At 40.1% G+C, this 7,283-nt stretch overlaps 1 long non-coding RNA gene across 1 annotated transcript; it reads left to right on the plus strand.

Moving 5' to 3' along the window:
• Positions 1-1,084: 1,084 nt before the first annotated feature.
• On the plus strand, positions 1,085-4,063 carry LOC113132088 (uncharacterized). The gene is made up of 3 exons (XR_003295866.1): positions 1,085-1,440; positions 2,893-3,075; positions 3,401-4,063. It is a non-coding gene; the product is annotated as an uncharacterized LOC113132088 (long non-coding RNA).
• Positions 4,064-7,283: the final 3,220 nt, after the last annotated feature.

Consider the following 7,283-nt stretch of genomic DNA (forward strand, 5'->3'; position numbering starts at 1 on the left):
TTCTTGCACCTGCCTGATGAATTTATTTCTTTAATTTCTTATCACCTACAGCCTGTTTCAACACCTTGCCTGTTTTTTTTTCACTGTTGCTGTGTCTCTCAGGTGAGAACAAGTGGCAGTTGGAGTGACAGGCTCATTAGGTCTTCATTACATGGCTGCTTGGACTGGAGGAGGAGAGAGGCTCAGGAGGTGAGCTGTAAAGCAGGACCGGCTGGCTAGGCGACCCCAGCAGGGCCGCAGCTTCTTTACATCACCTTAATGAAGGCCCCTGAGGTGAGGTGGAGGTGGGAAAGCACACCTGGCCAAGGTGAGGCCATGAAGGGCATTGGGTGCATGTTTACACAGAAATCAAGGGGCGGATTTTTCACACTCAGTCCAAGAAGTAACCCCAAGGCAGTGCCTCACAGACACTGCACACGCTATACACAGTTGACATGTACATACACACACTTTGTCTGCCAAGGGTATTACAACAAGTTTAGACTTTTCAATGAGCCTACTCAACTAGAAGAAAACAGAGCAAACACTGAAATTACGTTTCCAAGCTTGAATAATGAGAATTAAGACAAGACACAAGTTATGACATGAGCTGTTCACATTAGATGTTTTAGGCTGCTCCTCCTTTAAGCGTACCACACCTCTGAGTCCTGTCAATCGTTGACACTTGAAAGACCGGGGCCAATTGTTGTGTAGTTAGATTTAAGTTAAACGCCTAGCAACAAGTGTCACTCGATGGTTTGTTTTCTTGGGGAGCAACTGAGAATCATATCTCAAGCTTTAGTCATTAAGCCATTCAGGAACCATTAAGTAGTTATATTAAGTGGTTAAATGGAAACCAGGTTGCTTGACATTTTTGAAAACTTTGAGAGTTGGATCAGGTAACAATTCTAAGTTAAGACCTCGGTCAAATAATGTTTACATGTAATTCATAATGTTTAGAGGATGAGATTTGAGGATTTTAATTCAACAACATAATTAAAGTAGAGCTACTGTGGGTTACTTCTAACTGCTATTAATATATTTCTGCTGTTTTTAAAGTCTGTAATAAAATAAAGAATTCCAAGGGAGAAAATATTAGTCCTGCTCTAATGTATGTTGCAAGACTACCAATGTATTATTAGTTCTTAAAGCTCAGAAAATACTTCAGCCGCAGTGCAAAATAATGATAGTAATGGTGTTTTGTGTCAAAATACAGGGAATTTTCCACAGCAGGTTTCAGCACCTGCCCCAAGCTCCTTCTACTTCCCTAATAGTGATAAATGAGCTAAGCTGAGTCTGTTGGGGTTTTATTGAAACAGGCTGCACCCAGACTTCTGTGCCAGTGAAATATATCTTAATGAAGGAAATGTGGCTTCACTGGGACTTACAGCTGCCAGAAGTATGCAAGAGTGCACTGTTAAATGTAGTGTGAGTGAGAAGAGCTTGGAATGAGAGAGCGCAGTGAGTGTGATGTTAGATTTGTGTTAATGTTAAATTACTAGTATGTGTATGTGTGTGCATCTACTGTACTGTGCATATTTTACTTTCCTCAAGAGGTTTAGGTTAAAGCTGTGGTGTCACAGTAGGCTCAGTGGAATGAAAATCTAAAAAAGGAATATCTAAACCGGGTTTCTGTTTTTGTGATTAGTGACAGGATGATTAACAGCCTATTAGCTGGTCTTCAAATTGATAGAGAATGGCTACCAAAAATAGTTAAATGTTCTTTGCACTACAGTCAGTAGCAGATAAACCTTCACAGCCTTTTTTTATTTGCAATGTTTAAATTGTGAAAAATTTAGTGGCATCTAGTGTTGAAATTGCAGAATGCAACCTTCTGAGAAATGACCCCGCCCCACCCTGTTTCTAGGTATTGGAGGAGGGGGGTATAACATGGCTGCCTCTGTGAAAGGAAACCTGCTCCCTATGTAGATTTAAAATGCACATTCTAAGATTAAGAAGATGCAACACTTGGTATTTTGCAGTAATTACACAAAAATGACAACATATTTGTGAACACTATGTTATCTTTCTGCTAGTTGAACAGTCTAAATATTACAAATTAAACCTTTAACATATTTGTTTATATTTGTTTCCAGCAGGGTCTAACATTGTTTACTCAACTGTTTGCAAAAAGACGCTAGCTGCTAATGCTAGCTAAGTCCAATAAACTCTAATAATAAAAAACAGTAATGTGAATTCCACTGTAATTTTAGTAAGAAAGAATGTTTAGTTATTAAATCATTTTATTACTGTTGTTTTAGTAGTACAAATGCTGCTCTGTGATTTGGCTAAATCATGTTAGCAGTTTTTGGCTTTCCTAAACATTACACTTCTTCTGGTTCTTCTATTTGAACCTTTTGATTCTGGCACCATTTGTTGTTTTCATTGTAAATTAAGTTAATTTCCCTTTTCCACAATATTGCCAGTAGGTCTGGCTTTTTGAGCCAACAAAAATCTGTATAAAACTGGTTAAATAACTGCAGGTTTGGCAGTTTATTTTTTTTTTTCTTGTTTAAAGAAAAATCTGTGTTTCAGATATCAAATGTAGGCTGCAGAATGTACATTATATCTCTCGTCACCATGTTTTCCACTGAGCTTAACTCCATACAACGGACCTCTGTTGTCCTCCATGACTTAAACTGCTATTACTCATTTTGAACTAATTATAAGAAAAATCGGGGAAAAAATTGAATCAGGTTTCTGAATTTGACTCATAAATAGTCTGAATCCACCAAAGAATTAAATGTAGCTTATCTCAGATTGCAGGCCAAATTATAGTGGGACTATGAAAATACACAAGTCCAAACCTCTAATTGGAATCTCATCTTTTTTCTTTTTCTAACGTCTGATTTCATTTGCCAGGGAATACATAACCATCCAGCTTTGCTTTTTCCCTTATTGCCCTTTCTCTAGCTCCAGCAGTTTCCTATTCCCATACTGAGATGTGACCTTTCACCCCTGGAGGCATATTGACTCTTGATGGCAGACATGCTGGTGTCTAATGCTTACCGCTCTGCATGTCGGTTAAGTCATGGTCATTTCTGAGAAGAGAGGAGCTGGATGGAGGTGGATGATGGATACTGTGACAGCTCAAATGTACTACTTGTGTTTTGTATTATATTTCTCTTGATGTTTTCTGTATATTGGTTTAGAAAATGGTTTCATAAATGGCTCACAGTGGCCACTCATCCACTGACACACATAGTATTCTTTCAATGAACAGTGTCATGACTAAGACTGAGGACTAAATTAAAGACAGACTACAAAGCAGAAACATGTCAGGCAAATCGAACTGACATTGAAAACCCATAGCAGCGACATCACTGGGTATCATAGCTCTGTTTGGTGAAATGATAATTATGATAATTGCTCTGTGAACTGTATCAGTGCAGGGTTGTAATATCTGCTCTCCCCACAACAGGAACTACTGAGAACTCTGCACCAGCTTGCCAAAACCACAGAGCTTGCACAGCCTCAAGGATGACAAGACGGGGAGAATGGAGGGAAAGGGAGAATCAAACAAAGAATGAGGCACAATATAAGGTTCCATAAAGACTTTCATATGTACCGTGCCCTGCATGTTTGATTTTCAATGACTGCAGCATGACTTGGCAGCTTCTGAAAGCAATCCAGAGATCATTTCCATGAGTGGGGAAGTAGATTATTGACTTGACAGATCATAGCACTCTCTTAGTCATATGTATCATATTGATTTTGACTCTTCATCCCTGTTAGTGAAGTATTTCATTGATAGGTTCAGTATTATGACTGTAACTGTCCTACATATACAACCAATACTTTTACTTGAAAATAGTCTATCACTCTAGCGAGGTATCTTTTACAACCAACATACTGTATATTTGTCCCACTATTGTTAGTAATATCTGTGTTTTTAACATACACTGGGGCAGTCAGAACATTTTCAGTGGTTGTAGTGCTTCTTTTTCACAGCTCACACTGTTAAAAGCTTGTCTTACCTCTGTGATCACCTCACAATTGCCACCATGGTGATTAATGTCGTACCAGTGGGCCTTTAATGATCTGGCACATTTTCAGGTTATAATGCGGCTTGTGATTAGTGTTTTATTACAAGCAGGTGTGACCTCAAAAGGTCACTTAGTTGTTTATTGGTCATAATATGTGATAACACAGTGTTGTAATGAACAGATGTAAAAGATTTACATTATCTCTATAAAACATCTATTATTTTATCATTTTACGTAGTGAGTTAATCTTTCTTCTTATACTGTATATCCTCAGGATATAAAGTAACAAGTAAGATTGCAAATAGATTTTAAGTAATAGTTTTGGGGAAATAGTTTTCTAGAGTTAGACGTGAAGGTCAAAACCACTCATGTCTGCATGTTAAGTATGGAGCTACTCTATAGCCAGACTCAAGCTAGCAGTTTCTGCCTGCATGCCAGTATGCGTGCAGTTTTCGGGTTAGAACATGTTGAAAATGAATTGACACAAATCCTCTTTAAAAAAAAACAGAATTAGACAGGATTTCTGTTTGCTCTGGTTTGCATGTTCTCACATGCACTTTACATATGCAGTCATTGTTAGGAGTGCAGGCTCCTTTCTCTTGAAATCCCCTCTTCATATATCCAGTGTCCTTTCTGTCTCTGGCTAGCGTCTTGTTTTTCCAAAGATCTGCATTACAACTCTGAGCTGTCAAGGAATGATGCTGCACAGCTGCAGCGGACAGTGGTTAAGCACAGGGTGATGGCTCGAGAAGTGAGATGAATCTTCTGCTTTATCAACACCTTTGTGATTTATGTGAGGCAACATCTCCATATTGTATATAGGCACTTCATGTGACAGAGCTCATTACCACATTATCTTGTATATCCTTTACTTTTTTATCATCCCTTATATCCACTTGTGTTTTCTTCTTGGGTGTTTTACTCTGTTTGATATGAAGCACATAGAATTTACCACTAAGTCTCTGTCTGGTTTAGCCAGCTGGTGTATGTGATGCGTCAGTAGAATAAAGTGAGTTTCAAAGTTTACACAAAGTGATTAGACACAAATAATCATTAACCTGATTCCATGAACCGTGCTCACTTGGCTATTTTCAGATGCTGGTCTGAATCACACATTTTCACCTCCACACACGCACATACGCCGTGAACAGTCATGATGCTGGCTCTACGCACTGGCGCAGTCTCAGCTCTCTATTTTCTATTTCTAATTTGGGGTTTTCAGATGGGATGTGTGCGTGAACAATAAGCTCACGTTGCCAGGTTTGTGTCAAGATTTCCAGTGCTCCTGCAGTGTTAATGGCTAGGCTGTGAATCGTCACCACGGCAATGGCCAGGCTGATGACGTTCACCGGTGAGTCCTTCCAAGGGAAATAGCAAGTTTGTGTGTGCATGTATTATGAGTTGTGTTCAAGGTCCTCTCTCCCCTCCTTTCCTCCTGGTCCCGAAGAAGGGAGCAGCGGCGTGAACGAGGGGTCAGTGCCAGATACTGCTTTCTTCATCTACCGCATGACTTTGGCGGGGCACACTTTGGCACCTAAAGTCCTGTACAGCCCTGCTTTCTGCCTTCTATCAATCTCACTGGCACAACATTATTTAGCAGGACTGATCCTTACCAGAGTAATGGCAGAGCTTAATTTAATAACTGTGTGGAAGGTGTTTTTTTGGAAGAAAACAGATCTCACAAACAGTATAATGTTGCAGACGCCTGCTGGACGTTTTGTGACGGTAAGGCTGCAAGTTCGGTCCAAATAAAAGTGCCCTTTTCCGTCTGGGTCTGACAGTGAACTGAAAAACAAGTGCAAACCGTTCTGCAGCTTTGCACAGCCTTATTTTTGTAAAAACAGTTTAACTTAATAGCTGTGACAAAGTTTGCACTGTTGTAAGGCCCATGCTCCACCTTCTTTTTTCCTTTCTACAAACACATCCATATGTGGAAATTGATGTCCTGTGATGTTTGCCTAAATTTTAATTCCCTCAGAGTCCTCATTGGCTCAGCCTGGTCCAGGAACTGCAGCAGCCGTGCAGCGGGGCCCCGCTGCTGGAGGACAGGAACTTACTGAACAGGAGGGAGCGTTCCTAATTGGTCTGAATGGCTGCAATCAGAGCCAATAAGAGATAAGTACTGGATTGCTCTCCAGATCAGCAGCGATAGCATTGTGCTGTGTGACTGGACTATGATTGCACTGTTGACCAAACAGAGAACAGGTGTGCAAGCTCTCTCGTGTTCAGGTGGCCTTCCCAGCAACCCCGGGAGAGCTCTGCTATGGAGGACCTCACACACCCTGAGCAAACACACCAATTGCTTGCATTGCACTGCTCTATATGCTTTTATATATGAAAAAAAAAATCATCTCTGCATGAATGACTTCCTGTGTCATAGCTGGATATTTTACAGTATGAAGAAATGTATTCATAAATGTTGGAATGAAGGTATCTTTAACCTCCTTTCTTCATGCCTAATCGAGCTGTATTGACTTTAGTGATAGGGAGCTGGTTAGACGGATGTTGGCTGATTTAGCAGAGTGCAGTGAAATCCATTAGTGCTTTTTTATGGATCACAAAGCGGATAGTAGTGAACAGTATTTCAGTTTTTCCTGTGACTATTCTGAAGCAAATATTTCTATTTCACAAACAGTATGTACTGTAAATGTTTGGTTCAGATGGTCAGTCGTTGTTTGATTAAGAGCCATAAGTGTATAAATATGCCTATAACCTTCTTGGCAAGCACACCCAAGCCATTAATGGCTTCCAGGCAGGCAAAGGACCAATGCAGGAATGTTAACAAATTCACATTTACTATCATAAACAAAGGAAGCAAAACAGGAAAAAGAATAAGCAAAAATATCAAAGCAAATAATTCAAAACGGATTAGGCCTTATTTTTTGTTTGCTTAAGCACATAACGTATCCACAAAACAGAGTGTTTAATATTAGTCATTTTAATTTCAAGCAAACCAACAGATAAGGCCCAGAAAATGTCCAGAAACATTACACAGAATTAAATTTAAAACATTAAATCTGCTGGGTGCACATGCCGGCCCTCTGTGCCTGTGCTGCTTCACATCCGAAATTTGACTTGGGCGAGTGTAACCTTCTCAATAAGAGAGGAAGGGAGTCCTTAAGAAGGGATCGCATCCTGTGCCAGAGCCCTACACCATGGTTCCAACACCAGAAGAAGTGATGGGTGTGCTGGGATAATGAACGGGGTCAGTATCAGCGGGTGAAAGCATTTGGGGATAAGCCACGGCTAATGACGAGGAAGTCTGTGGAGGCTTTGATCTACACGGGTCCTTTACCACATTGAGGGAAAGCTGTGTGC

This window comes from Mastacembelus armatus, chromosome 15 (assembly GCF_900324485.2).
Source record: "Mastacembelus armatus chromosome 15, fMasArm1.2, whole genome shotgun sequence".
NCBI lineage: Eukaryota > Metazoa > Chordata > Actinopteri > Synbranchiformes > Mastacembelidae > Mastacembelus > Mastacembelus armatus.